Genomic DNA, 16,775 nt, shown 5'->3' with positions numbered 1-16,775 from the left:
AGTATCTTATTTATTTCGACATTAATCTCGTTTCTATCATTTATGGTCGTACCCAGATACCTGAATTTGCTAACCTTTTCAAAAGTAAAATTCCCAACTCTGAGATCTTCCTCCCCTCTGCAGATGCCTAGCTTATCCACAATCATGTACTTTGTTTTTGATTCACTCACTTCTAACCCTGTATACTCCACCGCTTTTATGAGGATTTCCGCGTTTCTTGCTACCGTTTCCCTACAATCCCCCAGTATATCCAAATCATCTGCGTAGCCTAGTATCTGCGTTGTTCCATTAAGCGTTGCGCCCAGCTGGCTAACCTGCATTTTTCTAACGGCATACTCTAACGTTAAGTTGAACAGCACCGTAGAGAGCCCATCCCCTTGTTTTAAACCATCGCGTATCATGAAGGGTTCTGATACATTACCGCCTACTCGGACCTTTCCCGTGCTTCCGTTCAGAGATATTTGAATTAATCTCACGAGTTTTTTCGGTACGCCGAGAGGTACTAGAATTTGATACATTTTGCTTCGCTTAATAGAGTCGTACGCTTTTTTAAAATCTATAAATAGTTGGTGTATGGTTTCGCAAAATTCCCACTTTTTCTCTAACAACTGTCTTATGGTAAACATTTGATCGCTCGTCGATCTATTGCGCCGAAATCCGCACTGATAATCTCCTACTATATCTTCCGCGAATGGAATGAGTCTAGCTTGTATTACGTTTGACAGAACTTTGTAGCACGTTGCTAAAAGTGAAATACCCCTATAGTTATTGCAGTCTGTCTTATCCTCCTTTTTAAAAATCGGTATAATGATAGATTCCTTCCAATTTTCGGGTATTGTTTCATTTTTCCAGATGGCACATACTAGTTTATAGATTTTGAAAGTGAGCTCGACGCCCCCATATTTGAGTAACTCAGCTGGTATAGAGTCATTTCCCGCGGCTTTGTTGTTTTTTAGTTTTTTAATCGCGGCCTCTACTTCTTGGTAGCTCGGTTCCTCCACGTGGAGTTCAGCAGTGTGAATTTCGTCCCCTAATTCTTCGCTATTTTCGTGCACGTTTAATAATTTATCGAAATAATTTTTCCACAGCGACAGTAATTCGTTGTCATTTGTTACGAGGTCCCCGTTTTCGTCCTTCATCAATTGCGCTCTACTCCTAAAACCCTTTCTGATGGCGTTAATCCCTCTGTACATTTCGCGGGGGTTATTTTCCTTACTGTTAGTTCCTATTCTCCTAATAAGATTCTTTTGATACTCCCGCTTCTTATTTCTGTAGATCGCGCTCGTCTGTTTCCTTACGTTAGAATACTCTTCTACGGTCCTATCGCTTCTATTTTGTAAGCTATCTAATTTAGCCTTTTTGCGCCTTTCAAACCAGAGTTCGCACTCTTCGTCAAACCATGGTTTGCTCTTTGGCTTTTTCTTTTTACCCAGTACTTTGTTCGCGGCCTCTTTTACCGTTTTTTTCGATGTCCCCCCATAAGCTATTCGGTTCGTTATTCCCCTCCGGCGATGTGTTTGCTTCTTCAAGTGCCTGAAATCTGTTATTAATTTCTATCTGGTACCTAATTCGCTCTGTTCTACCTCGTAGTTTCTCAATATCGAAGCTTTCTACCTTGTTTGCTCGCTTACTATTTTGATTCGCTACTAGTCTAGCTCTTAATTTGGCTACTACTAGGAAGTGGTCCGAGTCGCTATCTGCCCCTCTGTAAGCCCTTACGTCGAGAACGTTAGTATGACGTCTTTTTTCAATGAGGAAATGATCAATTTGGTTCTGTGTGGCCTCGTCCGGCGATGTCCACGTTGCCTTGTGTATATTAATGTGCTTAAAACACGTAGTTTTGATTATAAGATCTTTTGCCGCCGTTGCTGGTTTCGTGCAGGCTTTCCTTACCTATAGTAGGCCTAAACATTTCCTCCCTACCTATTTTAGCATTGAAATCGCCTAATACTATTCTTGTGTCGTAAGACGCGAACTGGTCGATTACCTGCTCTAAAGTTTCGTAATAGAGATCCTTAGCTTCTTCTTCTTTGTCTTCCGTAGGACAGTGTACATTAATAAATACATATCTATACCATTCACCTTCGATAATGATGTACGAGAGCCTATCATTGACGGATTTGAAACTTTTAACCGAATGTATCGCGATTCCTGTATTGCTACCAAATCTAGATTGTACCTATCAGCTTCCTTTACGAGTTCTTTAAACGCACCTGCTCTGTATAGACTGCGAACATTCCAAGTTCCGACCCTTAAGTCCCTTTTGATTCGGATTTGATTTTTTTGAGCCATGATGTTATGTTAAACCCGCGCGCTTCGGATCCTGTTCCGATCGCAGGTGAGTCCACCGTTCTAGAGGTGATAACCCCCATACCTCTCTAGAACTAAGTATGATAGCTTTCCGACTTTGACGAGGACAGTGTCAATTCGTCGTCAGACACACTACGGTTTCATTCTCGCATCCTAACGCCCCCCTGCAAGGCAGCGCACCTTCGCTGGCATCGTTACCGCGTAAGACCAGGTGACGAATCATTCTACACATCCCTTTTCGGGGTAGTTGTCATCGCTCCCGCATCCTCCTCGGCAGCAGGATTTTTGCCCATTTTTGTAATGTGTGATGAAAGAGATAGATTGAGAGATAAGAGATAATGTGAAGTGTTTTTGTTGTTGTGGTGCTTGCGTAGTGTTTCTAGATGAATGCGTTCGACAGTGTGGGCTCATCACACCCACGCCTGTTCCTAACGGCTGTCCGCGGCTGCTTATTCAATTTATTCGCAGCTAACCTCTTTCTCAGGGGCTGTTCCTCTATCCGCAACCTAAGGACGCGCTGTGTAGTGGTGATAGGCACCCACCCGTCCGATCTGGACGACAACGCCCAAGACCCGCTTAGAGTAGCGGCATTGTAACAGAATAGCTACCCGATAAAAATATTAATTTTAATTTATATTCTCAGTTTAAATTACTTTGTAAGTATAGTCGTCATTTGTAAATAAATTCGGTTATAATAAATTAAAAAATATTTGTGCAATAAATAAGAAATATGTGAGATTATCTCAGTAAAATTAATATACGGTAAAATAATAAAATCAATTACTTTATAAAACTTTGATTTATAATAATTACATTTGAATAAAAATAATTTTATTAACTGAAATATTCATACAGCAGTATTGATATTGGTGTGTCTACTGTGAAGGTATTATGTAATTTTGATTATAACAAACTAAATAGTTCAAAATTAATTTATTTTATTTAAGATTTTAATATAGAGATGATTATTAATAGGCTAGAATAACATAATTTACACGTATTACAAAGTTAAATTATATCTTTTTTAGGTTGAAATGTAATTAATATTCCTTTTTTATAAGTTCCCGTGCTTTCCTACAAAATCAGTAATTTTTTTAAAAAGAACTTAATTTAATTTTCATCTCCTCCAATTACCTCCTTCCTATATCAGCTAACAGGGTTATATTCACAAATTTCTTTACTGTGACTACAACAAATATCTGGAATCAGCATGTGGTAAATATAACTTAAATTTTACTTTGTTTTTAATTATAAGCTTGTAACGGGGTGTAAATTCGGTCAACGGATAACTCGTTAAACGACTAGATCACGTTCCGTCGATGCGGCGGAGGGCTCCTCTCCGCCCGCGAAACACCTCCGTTGCATGCAGCTGTCTCAGTTGCTTCTGTTTTGCTGGGTCTACGCGTCGCCTGGCGCGTGCTCGGCTGCTCAACTGCGTTAAATAAGTACTAATAAATAAAGCCCGCGGAGGCGGCGGTATTCGCAGGAAGGAACATGAATCGGAAATAAGCGAGCGAGGTTTAGAAATGACGACAAATCACGTAAAATAATAAGACTATGGTTATATTTACCAGTAGCGAAATAAACGTGAATTTACAATAATGAAATAATAATACGCGAGTCGCCAACAGCTTTGCGACTCGCCGCGATGCCAGAATAATCGCGCTCGCACGCGTGTATCGTCGTGAAGGTCGCGCGCGCCGGATCACCCTCGCATGGGTGATACACACGCCGCACATACACTCTCTCCCATGCACTGCGCGTCACACAAACCTTCTCTCTCGTCGACGACGTTGCTAATCCTGGACAGGCCGCAAGACTTGGTCACTGCGCTGGACCGCTAGGCAAGATCAGGAATACCCAGACTCCGCGTCGCACTCACACACAAGGTACACTTCGATCCGCTGGACACAGCACTGCACACGATACCACGAAAGTTTTCGAATTGTTTTCGAGCGAAGTCCCGTGTTTACCTTCCGAAGGCCGAGAGCTATCTGAGTGCGCACCTGAAGGATTAGTCCGCGCGCTCGCTCTCTCTATCTCTTTCGCGCCTATTGCCGAATTCGCACGTGTTTATTATCGCGCGCGCGACTCTACGCTGTTTCGGCGCGGCGTAGCAGTACTCATACCGCTACGAGTTGGCTGTGGTGCTCAACTCGTTACAAGCCTCCCCTAGAATCGATCTATCGACCACATGGCGATTCTACCCCCGTACGTCCGCGACGAACCGTCGTATAGTGCGTCGTGACAATGGATCTGGGGATGCTGGGGTAATAAAAGAAAAACACGCTATTCTGGGTATACTCGTGCCTAGGCTTTTATTTGGCCTTATGCAGCCGGACATTTGGGCACTTATTGCTCCTCGCCACATTGGGATGTCCGCAGACGTAACAGGACTTCTGAGACGTCCTGTCTGCGGTACCCGGTGTTGCTGCGCGCACCGCGCTCTTTGCGCGTGGACGCGCTCTGCGTCCGGCGCGCTAGACCGCCCGGGCGACTTCGCGCTCGGCTTCTTCGCGCTGACGCCGCTCCTCAGCCAGCTGTCTCTCACGGCCCTCCCGCTTGCGGCGCTCAGCGACTTTACGTCGCATGTCTTCTGCGGCGTAGAATGCCGCTCGTCCCTCCTCGAGCAGGCGCGCCCATTTGCCGGCGCACCGGCGGAAGGCGTCGCCGTGTTTGCGCACCGACTGCGTATAGAGCCGGTACTCCTCGCCCTCCAGCCGGCGCGTATCCAACGAGGCTTCTAGAGCCTCCATCAACGTAGCGCGGTGTTGGTTCCACGCCGCTTCTGCTGCCTCTTCGCTCGAAGGCAGGCGTCTTCGCTCGTTGCCTTCGAACCAGCCGGCGGCGCTCGTCTCTCCGCGGTGTTGGTTTCGCGGTGGATGGGCTCGCGCTCCAAGCGCGCAGCGACGGGTCGCCCGATCCGCGACGACGCTGGTTGTGGTGAACTCGGGCGGCGCAGACCAGTTGCGGTCGTTTCGCCCACGCCAGCAACCAGCGCAGGTGGCTCTTGGCGGCGTACCACCAACGCCCCCCCCTTCTTCCTTTTCCATCTCCGGGGCGAGGTACGCCTCCACCTTGACATCGGGAGGGAAGACGCTCGATGGGTCTTCTCCCTTGCCTACCTCCCGGATGACAACGTGAGGCCGCTCGCATCGCGGGTTAACGCGGCTAGCACACGCTCGAAAGCTGCTTGCAGCTCCTCGGGACTCATACCTAAGCATATAAAATTTCTATCTTAGGTCCGCAGCTCTTTGTGCGCGTGTTTTCCGCCGTGACGTCGACGGGTTATTAATCGTCGTTGCATGCCCGCGGTTGCGCAAACCCTTCGGGCGACCAGGCCTCCCTCTTCTCGGTGTCGACTTTCACTCTAGGAGTCTCTGACGTAGGTCTCACACGCCTAGCCGTGTACACCTTTTTTCCCGAACGGCCTCTCTTCTTGGTCGCAGGGTTTACTACGATCACGCGCGTCTTTTTTGCTCGCTTCGGACGGTCGGCGACTTCACTCGTTTTGGACGCGATATCGCTCTGTTCGCAGACAGAGTCTCGCTCGCTTTGCGCTGGTACTTCGCTAGCACCCGCGTCTGCGCTCGCATCCCTCGGAGGTTGAGCGTCGCCATCTTCTTCGCTCTTCTGCGACTCTTCGTCCGTCGCTGACGAATAGAAGGGCTTCAGCTGTGCAGCTGGTGCAAGATCTACTTGCTCGCCCACCTCATAGACAAGTCGATGGTGTCATAATAGCGCTTCTGGCGATCTTGCGCGTCCTGCGTGCTCTGCGACGCTTGCTCGCGCAGCTGGGATAAATCCCACATGCGATCATGCCATGCATCGATCGCGCGTCGCTGCAATTCTTCTTTTGCGACGGCGTCCTGCTCGTGCCTCGCTGCAGAAGGCTTCCTCGGTTGAGTCCCGTACATCAGGATCGCCGGACTCACACCTATCGAGGAATTGGGTACGGTATGATACCCGAAGGCGATGTCGCTCAATCGCTCGTCCCATGTGTTATGGTTCTCTTCGATGAGCGCGCGCACCATGTTGTTTATGGTGCGATTCACCCTCTCCACTGGGTTCCCCTAGGGGTGATAAGGTGGCGTCAACTCATGTCGCACGCCTTGTTCTCTGAGGTATTGATCAGGCGCACCGTTCCGCAAGAAGACTCGCTCTCGGAGATACTGCAGGATTGTCTTCGCGGTCGCCCGCTTGATCGGAATGCACTCTATCCAGCAGGTGAACAAGTCTTCGAATATGAGAATATATTCGTTTCCTCGAGCGGTCTTCTTGGTTTCGGCCTCATGACATCTCCCGCTATGATCTGTCATGGCCGAGTAATCACTCGTTTTCCTATCAGGCCGCTTGGCGATCGCTGCTCGACTTTGCATTGCTGACAAACAAAGCATCGTCGAACATACTCAGCGACGTCGTTGTACATACCGGGACAGTAATACATTGCGACGCGCGCACAAGTTTTCTCACGCCCTTGGTGACCGGCTGATGGCTCGTCATGACACTCTCGCAAGAACTCTGCTCGCTTTTCTTTTGGCACGACGATTTTCCGTGCCGTATTGTCATTCATAGACGCTGGCAATTTCTCATCCGGGCAGAAGTAGTACATCTGCCCGCCATACATCTTATACAGCGGATCTTTGTTCGGATGCAGCTGTATCTCACGGACCTTTTCGCAGTACCATTCGTCCTGGGTTTCGCTTGCCCATCCGACTGCCTCGACTGGTACTGCGTCTTCTTCGTATATACGCGACAATGCATCTGGTACGGCATTTAGCATGTCTTTTCTATGCTCCACAGTGTAGACGTGGCTCTGCATTTCTAGTGCCCATCTTGCTAGGCGTCCGGTGGTATTATGCAAGTTATATAGCCACCGCAAACTACTGTGGTCCGTGACGACCTTAAATCGATATCCCTCAATATAAGGTCTGAACTTCCGTATAGCCCAGATGACAGCGAGACATTCTCTCTCCGTGACACAGTAATTTCTCTCGGCTTTAGACATCGTGCGGCTCGCGAATTCTAAAACCCGCTCTTCTCCGTTGATTACTTGGAAAAGTACCGCGCCGAGACCGGTGTCACTGGCGTCCGTCTGTACACGAACTGTGATTCGAAATCTGGGTGATGAAGAATCGGTGCTGTTCCGTCCCCCACTCGTATTTTCTGCCTGTCTTCGACAGGCGATGGAGCGGTTCAGCGACGGTCGCGAATTCTTGCAAGAATTTGCGATACCACGACACCATTCCTAGGAAACGTCTCAGCTGTTTCAGGTTTTTCGGCGCTGGATACGCCACAATGGGCGCTATCTTCTCTAGATCTGGCCGAAAACCATCGTGATTAACCAGGACGCCGAGGTACTTCACCTCTTCTCGGCAAAAGACACTTTTGTCCCGGTTGATCGTCAATCCAGCCGCGTTCACTCGCTGGAGCACTTTCTCTAAGTACTCGAGATGCTCTTCGAACGTCTCTGTCGCGATGATAATATCATCGAGATACGAGTACGCGTATGGCTGGAGTTCTGGGCTGATCACTTCGTCGATCATTCGCTAGAAGGTCGCTCCAGCGTAGGCTGAACCAAATGGCATCCTAGAAATTACTTCGCTCAGTAGTTTCTGCTGGTAGCCTTGCGCCTGCCCGTACCATCGCTTGACGCACTCGCAGAAATCGTCCCAGCTAGACCATTCTCCCTGTTCGGAGAGCCGGTTCTGTAACCACTCGTACGCATTATCCGTCAATACTTCTTGTAATGACGCTAACATCTGCGCATCGGACAGGTCGTCCAGCATTCTGCGTCCTTCCACGCGTTGCAGGAAGTTCTCGATGCTCTGTGACGAGTCCCCGGTGAACTTAATCCCCCATTTGTTCACCGCAGGACCGATGGGTGTATTGTTCTGTCTTCACGACCCATCGTAGTTGCTACTGTTACTCAGTGCTTGCGTATGCGCGTTCGTCGCATTCGCATTCCTCCCCCCCCCCCCTAGCAACTACTGGGGGTTGCGAATAGAGAGGATTCACCGGGATCCAAGAGTTGGAAGCTTCACCAGCCACCGCACCCGCGTCTTCGCGGAAGCTGCTGTCATTCATGTGATTGATACTATACGTATCCTGGAAATTCATATGACCGTCTCTGCGTGACTTCTGTGGATTACTCTCGCTTGCTGGTGGCTCCACCCTTGTACTGGACGCTATGTTAGTCGGACATTGTGACATCATAGCCTCCATCTTGCACACCAGCGCCCTCATCGTTACGGTATTCTCAGCTATCGACTGACTTAGCAGGTCATTCTGAGCTACTGAATTTTGCGTTGATACTTCGTGACTCTGGGCGTATTATGCGCTGCAACGCTCGTCTTCACCGTACCCTTGGTTGAGCGGTCAATTGCTCGTTGTTGCAGCGCTTTGCTGAGATCTGGTGTCTAATCCGCCAGTCACTGCCGCTGCGCCCATGACTGCGCGTGGTGCAGTGACCTTCACACTGCGGAACTTTCCGTTTTGCAAGACGTATTCGCCTTAACTTTCGCTCGCCATAGCTGTCGTTGTCGTCATTGTCGTCGTTGTCGTCGTTGTCGTCATTGTCGTCGTTGTCGTGGTTACTGTCGTGACCAGATTCCCTGTCGGCACCTCTATTGTGACGATTCTATTCTGGTCTCGACCTTGCGCCTCCTGCATTGTTATCGAATTTAGCAGTTGTAAATTAGGCCCTGTCGGTTGGCCTAATCCTTGCGCCGGTTGACAGTAGTTTATCTCGATCGCCGGCGTCACCACGACTTCGTTGGCCTCGATCTCTTGTTGTAACAGCTTCAGAGGGTGCGGCTGTTCGGCGTCATAATCGCCCGTATAAATCGAGCGTGTCGATACTTGTTCAGCCATTGCGTCGATGAATGACTTACGCAGTTCTTCCCTCTTCACTCGCGCCATTACTGTCGAGGCGTCCAGGCTCTCTCTAAAATCTGACTCGATATACTCTCTGAGGAGCCATCTGTTTAGCCTAGCAACGCGATCTAATCGCTTGCCGTCTGGCTTCAACTGCATACTCTCGAGGGCATCGTCCATCTCTTCTTCGTCGATGCCCAAGCACCAATTCTCGACGACCTTCTCTACTTTCTTCGTCATATTTGGTGTGTCTTCTACGTCTATCGACGTTTCGCGGTTGCGCAACAACAACGTAGCAGCTCCCTATCCTATGCACTCACTCCAGATAGCCCCTAGATTGTATTCTTGTTGCTACAACGTAAGCTGCAAAAATACAACCTTTCTACTCACACACTTGCACACCTAAGCGCGTCGCTGTGACGTAGATTATTACGCGAAATCGAATAAAACGAAAAATCAAATTCGTATAATCGGAGCGAAATCCGTAAAAAAAATTTAATTACGCCAAATAAGCACGAATTGCTTCTGGCGCGCGCACTCGTAGCACCGCTGTGCTCTCACTTGCAACGCACAGTTTGTTCTACAGGCATATACGCACTCATACACCCGAAAAAAAAAAAATCGGAAAAAAGATGAAAATATTTTTCGCGGAATTACGCGTATATCTCAATCTGCGAGTCGAGTGTGTTCTCTTCTTGAGAAATCTTGAGGTCTTCTTGGCTGAAAACTGGGCGTATACTGTTCCGCGTCTTCCCGTGGAAGTGACTATATACCTCGCGCCCGTCGCGTTCTCATAGAATTGCCTCTATGTAGCGCCGCAAGCGTTCGCACTCTCTCTCTCACACTCGCGCCGCTGCGCGCTTCGCTCCACTATAGCGTGCATCGACTGTACTTTGCGGCTACTCGCGTTTGTGTTGCCGCTTTGCTGCCTTTTGTTGTTTAATTGTTAAGAATTAAACAACTTACAATTTTGCATATACGCTCTGCTTGCACACGAGACGTCACGAAAAAATAATTATGCTACTCTCTATCCTAACGAGAGTGCTTTAAAATTCTCCAGAAAACAAATAGAAAATTATTCGACTCGGAGAGCATGCGATACTAGTGTCAGCTTCAAGTTTCGCTGCTCCGAGTCGTTTAATTTTACGTCGTGTGATAATATCGGTAGATATTTGTTCTCGGCTTGGCAACAAAAATCTCCGATTATTATCCACAGACTTCTCGTGTGAATTGTGTTCGAATTATTCGTATACGCCGCACGAATAAATTCGAACGTCGCTCAAATCTACGCTATTTCGACGCGGCGTAGCGGTACTCATACCGCTACAAGTTGGCTGTGGTGCTCAACTCGTTACAAGCTATAAAAGCTATTAATTTTATGGTTTAAATTAATGTCAATTATATTAATTCTTAGAGCATGAAATTTGCATACGAAATTCAATAACATTATAACTAATCCACACTGAGAGAAAAAATCGTTGTCGCAAAGGATTCGCGACTTAACCGCAGCTTATTTTTCATTTATTTGTCGCAAACGAAAATTTCTTCATAGTAAGAGAAGAATTCTTAACTATGAAGGATTTAGGAATTTTTGAGCGATTGTGGAGCACCGTCGGTAAAAACTTATCGACCGAGTGCAGCAACAGCGCGATTTGTCGGCACGCGACTACGCGAGGCGTCGAAACGTGTCGGCTGCAATCGGAGACCCGTACCTGCGTTTATACTATTTCACGCGTGATATGCTCTTTTTACGTACCTGGAAGAGAGCATATTAATGCACAACATTTAAAATATCGTATGGCTTGTTTTCGGCAATGTTAAACCTACGACAGAACTGTTGTACGCTATAAATTTCTAGGTAATTTTATGACCCATGCCTAATTCGTCCCATTCCGTATCCGTATTCCGCGTTTCTTTGTCGGACGTTGCGCTCTCACACCCATCATATTGGGTGAAGAGTGAAGGGGCAAGGCGGTCGTGAGTATTAAAGTATTACTTATTTTTGCAATGTATCTTTAAAAAAATAATTTACAGTTAGTTTGTTTACGAATAGTTTACTTGTTTATAACAAGCATTCTATTTCATAGAAATAATGTTAGTAGTAGGGGCTGCGCGGCTACTGGGCCACCAAATACCAACGCATGGTAACTCATATTAGTAGGTCCCTGTTTTACCGAAAGATCATTGCATATCGACCGTGCTGCCAGCGGTGGCGCCCCCACCGACGTGTGGTAACTCATATTAGTAGATCCCTGTTTTACCGACAGAGCATTGCATATCGACCGGGCTGCCAGCGGTGGCGCCCCCCCATAAACCAGTGTTGTCTACGGTGGCGCCCCCGTTACCGACCCCCCCTCCATAGCTCAGAGTGAGCATCGGTAATTTACTTTATCGACCTGGGATGCGATGGATAATTTGGAATAGGATTTGTAGGATTAAAGGTTGAGATAAACTAGTGTTGCCGACGGTGGCGCCTCCGTTACCGACCCAACCAGTTTTATCAAACATGATTGGTTGAAATTTCAATGTGGCTGATTTGTTCAGGAGCTGACATCTAGACGCTGGCTGAGTCTCTGAGCAATGAGCATCTAGCCATCCTGAGGGCTTATGAAACTTCTAATAATATTTAGGCAGGGCATATACAAAGACTTCATCAATTTTTAATGCTACTGATGAAGGAATAGGATTTTAGGATTTGGTGATAGTACAAATATAAATCCAGTATTCATGATATATTTTATGCTTTATTTATACAAATCCTTCTTTTTTATTTGAGTATACATATATGAGTATATATTCTTATAACTAAAATATATGTATTAAAAAATTTTTTAAATAAATACATGAAAATTCTTGAAGAAATACAATAGTGATATTGGCATCTAACCATGTTAACCCTTAAGAAGAAATGTGAAATACCATGCCTATATATATGGGACGTTTCACGTCAACCGGACCATCAGTGCACCCAAAATTTGGGTTAACCTAACAAGACGTTTGAGGTCTCAAAATGATCCTCTGGTCAAGGGCTTTTGAAAAAGTTCTGGCCTTTTCAAAAATCCAATATGGCGCATAAAATATGGAGCCTGAAACCCACGTTTTCATAGCACATTCAACAAAAACAATAGTAAAAATGTTCTAATTTGTGAAATATCCCACCAAAAAGCATGTACAACTCATGATAGGACATACTATTGACAATGCTGACGGAATTCCAAAATCAAAAATGGCGGAATTAAAATGGTGGACATTATACCTCCACCAAACCCATTTTACCGCAACAAATGATTTTAGATCAGTTTAAAGTATCGATATGGGGGTTTTCGGGGTCATTGAATCTTAGCTTGACCTCGAAATTTCAAAATTATAAATGTTGGATCCAAAATGGCGGACATTATACAACCACCAAAACTATTTTACCGCAATGAACGATTTAAAATCAGTTTAAAGTATCGGTATGGGAGTTTAAGGGGCCGCTGAATCTTATTTTAACCTCGAAATTTCAAAATTCAATATGGCCAATATAAACTGATGGATATTTGTCATAACCCACCCGCAGGCTCTCTCGCGAAAAGACCCAGCTAACGCGCGACCCGCCGAACACGCCACGCACGCTGCAGCGCTTATCACCGCGGCGCCAGTACCGCGGCGCGCCGCTTGTCGGCTGCGCATTACCCACAAGTGAAGTAGCGTCGCGGAGGGCACATGAGGAGGCCGGGTCCAGCGCTGTACCTCGCCCCTCTTCCAACAGCCTAATGCTGCAAGTACACGGTTCGTGTCCAATGACAACTTGTGCAAAGACTTCAGCAAATAAAACTGTTTTGTGGCAAAGGAATTTATTGCTTTCAAGTGATTTATTTCATCCCTCTTTTTTACCTACACCCCCAACCCCTTCCCACGTTTAGCAACCCATAGAAAGGAATATTTTCTTCAAGGAATGCTTTATTCATCGGCGACTTTTTCTCCAACAGTCTTTTTCAGGATAGTTGGTGAGCAAGTCCATCAGAGGCTTTATTCATAGGCGACTTTTTCTCCAACAGTCCTTTTTAGGATAGTTAATAAGTACATTAATAGATACATTGTCGACTTCTTCTTCAACATCCTTTTTAAGGCAGTTGTTGAGTAAGTCTTACTTTATCGGCAACTCCTTGTTCAACTGTAATAGCCGTAATTTTGTTATTTCTAACATTTGTTTTTGTTTTGGTTGTGCTTTCTCATATCCTACAACAATGTCTTCTCCTGCGAAAAAATATCGTATCGATAGATGCGTTAATCCATTTGATATTAATACAGGACACAGCACATCTCTTAGGAAGATCTCCAAAGAATTTCAAGATGTCTATCCTGATTATCCAACATCTTCACTGATTTGTGATACATGTAGAAAATCCTTTTACAAACTACATGATTTGTCATCTCCAAACGTCAGTATGAGTGTTGATTTTGAATCAGAGACTGACTCACCTTTGGTTTCAAACACGGATGCACCCATGCAAGATGATCTTACAGATATTTTAACTGGACTTAAAAACAAATTCCAATCCCTGCCGGAGAACGATCCATTCCTTGTCAGTATTCTTACTATTTTGCCCGAACACTGGGCAATACGTAAAATTATGAACCAATTTGGTGTGTCTCACAGAATGGCTCGTAAGGCAAAACAGTTAAGAGAATCAGATGGAGTTTTGGCTTCTCCTGTTGCAAAACGTGGAAAAATATTACCTGCAGAAACTACTCAGAAAGTTGAAGATTTTTACGAAAATGATCTTAACAGCAGAATTATGCCAAATAAAAAAGATACCGTCAGTATTTATTTATATGGTGAAAAAATAAAAGTGCAGAAAAGATTATTACTTACTGATATTAAGAACCTTCATTTCAATCAATTTAAAGAACAGTTTCCTGAACATCCGATTGGGCTTACCAAGTTTGCGGAACTGAGACCCAAATGTTGTGTCTTTGCAGGATCCTCTGGTACACACACCAAAATTTCAAGGCGATGATTGACGCAGTAAATATAGAAAAAATCTCAAACAATATTCTGAAGAATTATAAAGATTGTTTGAATTTCGTTCTATGTGAGGATCCCAAACCAAGTTGTTATTTGAATGAATGCAAATTTTGTCCGGACATTCAAAAGTTTTCTAATTACGTTGAGAACATTATGGATGAGCACAATATTGATCAAGTCATCTTCAGCACGTGGCAATCAACCGATAGATACACTTTGATAAAACAATGCCTAACATCGCAAGAATTTATTGAAACTTTATGTGGTAGCCTAGAAAAGTTGATACCTCATCACTTCATCAATGAAAGTTTATTTCTGGGAAGAAAAATAATCTTTCAGATGAAGAGGTTCTTGCTCAATTGGATTTTGCTGAGAACTATGCTTTTACAGCCCAAGATGCTGGACAGGCGTTTCATGTTAATAATGATCAAAGTACGATTTTTCCTGCTGTTGTTTATTATAAATCTGAAGGCAAGCTAAAGCATTTTAGTACAGTATCTATGTCCGACTGTACTACTCATGATGCCACTGCAGTATACATAATGCAGCAAAAGCATATACCTGAAATTCGCAAGGTTAGTCCCACAGTAAAAAAGGTAATATATGCTACTGATGGTGCTAAACAGCATTTTAAAAATCGTTATCAAATGAGTAGTTTAATGAGTCATAAGAGAGATTTTGGCGTTGATGCTGAATGGCACTGTTTTGCAACAGCACACGAAAAAGGTAGTTGCGATGGAGTTGGAGCGATAGTAAAGAGAGAAGCTACAAGAGCGAGCTTACAAGCTGCAAAAAATAAAGCAATTCTAGATGTTAAAGCTCTTTATTCATGGGCTAATGGGCGATCATTCAATATAAAATTTTTCTTATACACCAAAAAAGATCACGAACAAACTCATCAATTCCTAACAAAGAGATTTAAAAACTGTCCACCTGTCACAAACATACAAATGGGGCATGGATTTATCCCAGAAAATAATGAAACGTTGAAAGTCATGCATTACTCAAATGCCAATGAACCTAGGAACAGAGTAATTTATGATATCGGCGAAAGCCATTTATCACCAGTAAAAACTCCACGAACGAGGAGCCAGAATTGATAAGAGTGCACAAAATGTCATTAAAGATTGATTCATTTGGCTAAATTATATACTTTTTTCATCCACGCAGGCATATACATATACACAGAACAATAGAAAAATGTAAGTGCAAAAACCGCAGGCAGATAATTCTAAATCTAATAGACCGGAAAAATATAAGATTAATGTGCACAAATACTGATTCGGATAATACATTTATAACCATTTACCTCACAAACACCCATATCGATACTTTAAATTGATCTAAAATCATTTGTTGCGGTAAAATTGGTTTGGTGGTGGTATAATGTCCACCATTTTGGATCCACCATTTCGAATTTTGAAATGTCGTGGTTAAAATAAGATTCAGTGACCCTGAAAACCCCCATATCGATACTTTAAACTGATCAAAAATCATTTGTTGCGGTAAAATGGGTTTGGTGGAGGTATAATGTCCACCATTTTGATTCCGCCATTTTTGATTTTGGAATTCCGTCAGCATTGTCAATAATATGTCCTATCATGACTTGTACATGCTTTTTGGTGGGATATTTCACAAATTAGAACATTTTTACTATTGTTTTTGTTGAATGTGCTATGAAAACGTGGGTTTCAGGCTTCATATTTTATGCGCCACATTGGATTTTTGAAAAGGCCAGAACTTTTTCAAAAGCCCTTGACCAGAGGATCATTTTGAGACCTCAAACGTCTTGCTAGGTTAACCCAAATTTTGGGTGCACTGATGGTCCGGTTGACGTGAAACGTCCCATATATATATATATATATATATATATATGGGACGTTTCACGTCATATATATATAGTTTGCGACGTTGCAAACGTCGCAGCCGCGTCGATACGAGGAATCTCGTTCGATGCGGCCAAGCTCTGAGTGCGCGGAAGAAACAAGCGAGTTGGATTGTTGTTGTCGGTGCCAGCCTGACCTCGAGTTCGAGGAACGGGCCGGCTAACCGTCCACGTTAGCGCGAGAGTGAGCATCGTTGGCGCGAGAGTGAGCCTCGACGGCGCGCGCGCTGATTGGTCCTCCGCATGTCGCGAGCCAATCAGCGGGCGCCGATGTGCGACTCCGCGCGGACTGCCAGCCAATCAGGCGCGAGGAAGATGCGCGGGCCCGACGAGCGCGAGTGGAGAGTGAGCGCGAGAACGAGCGGGAAATCAGAGAGTTCTCTCACGACTGTCGACGGAGTACGTCGACGTGCGAGAGAGATACGTGGCCTCCTCTGTTAAGAGGAGAATTGGGAGAGTCTCCCGAGGTTGTGCGAGTGTGCGAGAGTGTGAGAGAGTCACAGGTGCAGCGCGTTGGCACGAGCAAGTGCCGACGCCCGGACGAGCCAGCAACCATCCGCACGAGAGGAAGGAAGCTAGCCAGTCCGCCATCATCGTCTGGAGGACCAGAGCAACCAGCAGCCTTGGCGTGGGAGAGCCGAGGAAGCTAGCCGTCACCAGGTCCACGAGAGTCAGGGAGGCGCCGGCGGGAGG

Source organism: Nasonia vitripennis, chromosome 2 (genome assembly GCF_009193385.2).
Source record: "Nasonia vitripennis strain AsymCx chromosome 2, Nvit_psr_1.1, whole genome shotgun sequence".
Taxonomy (NCBI): Eukaryota; Metazoa; Arthropoda; class Insecta; order Hymenoptera; family Pteromalidae; genus Nasonia; species Nasonia vitripennis.
The sequence above is the reverse complement of the archived record's forward strand: the minus strand, read 5'-3'. Positions refer to the sequence as shown.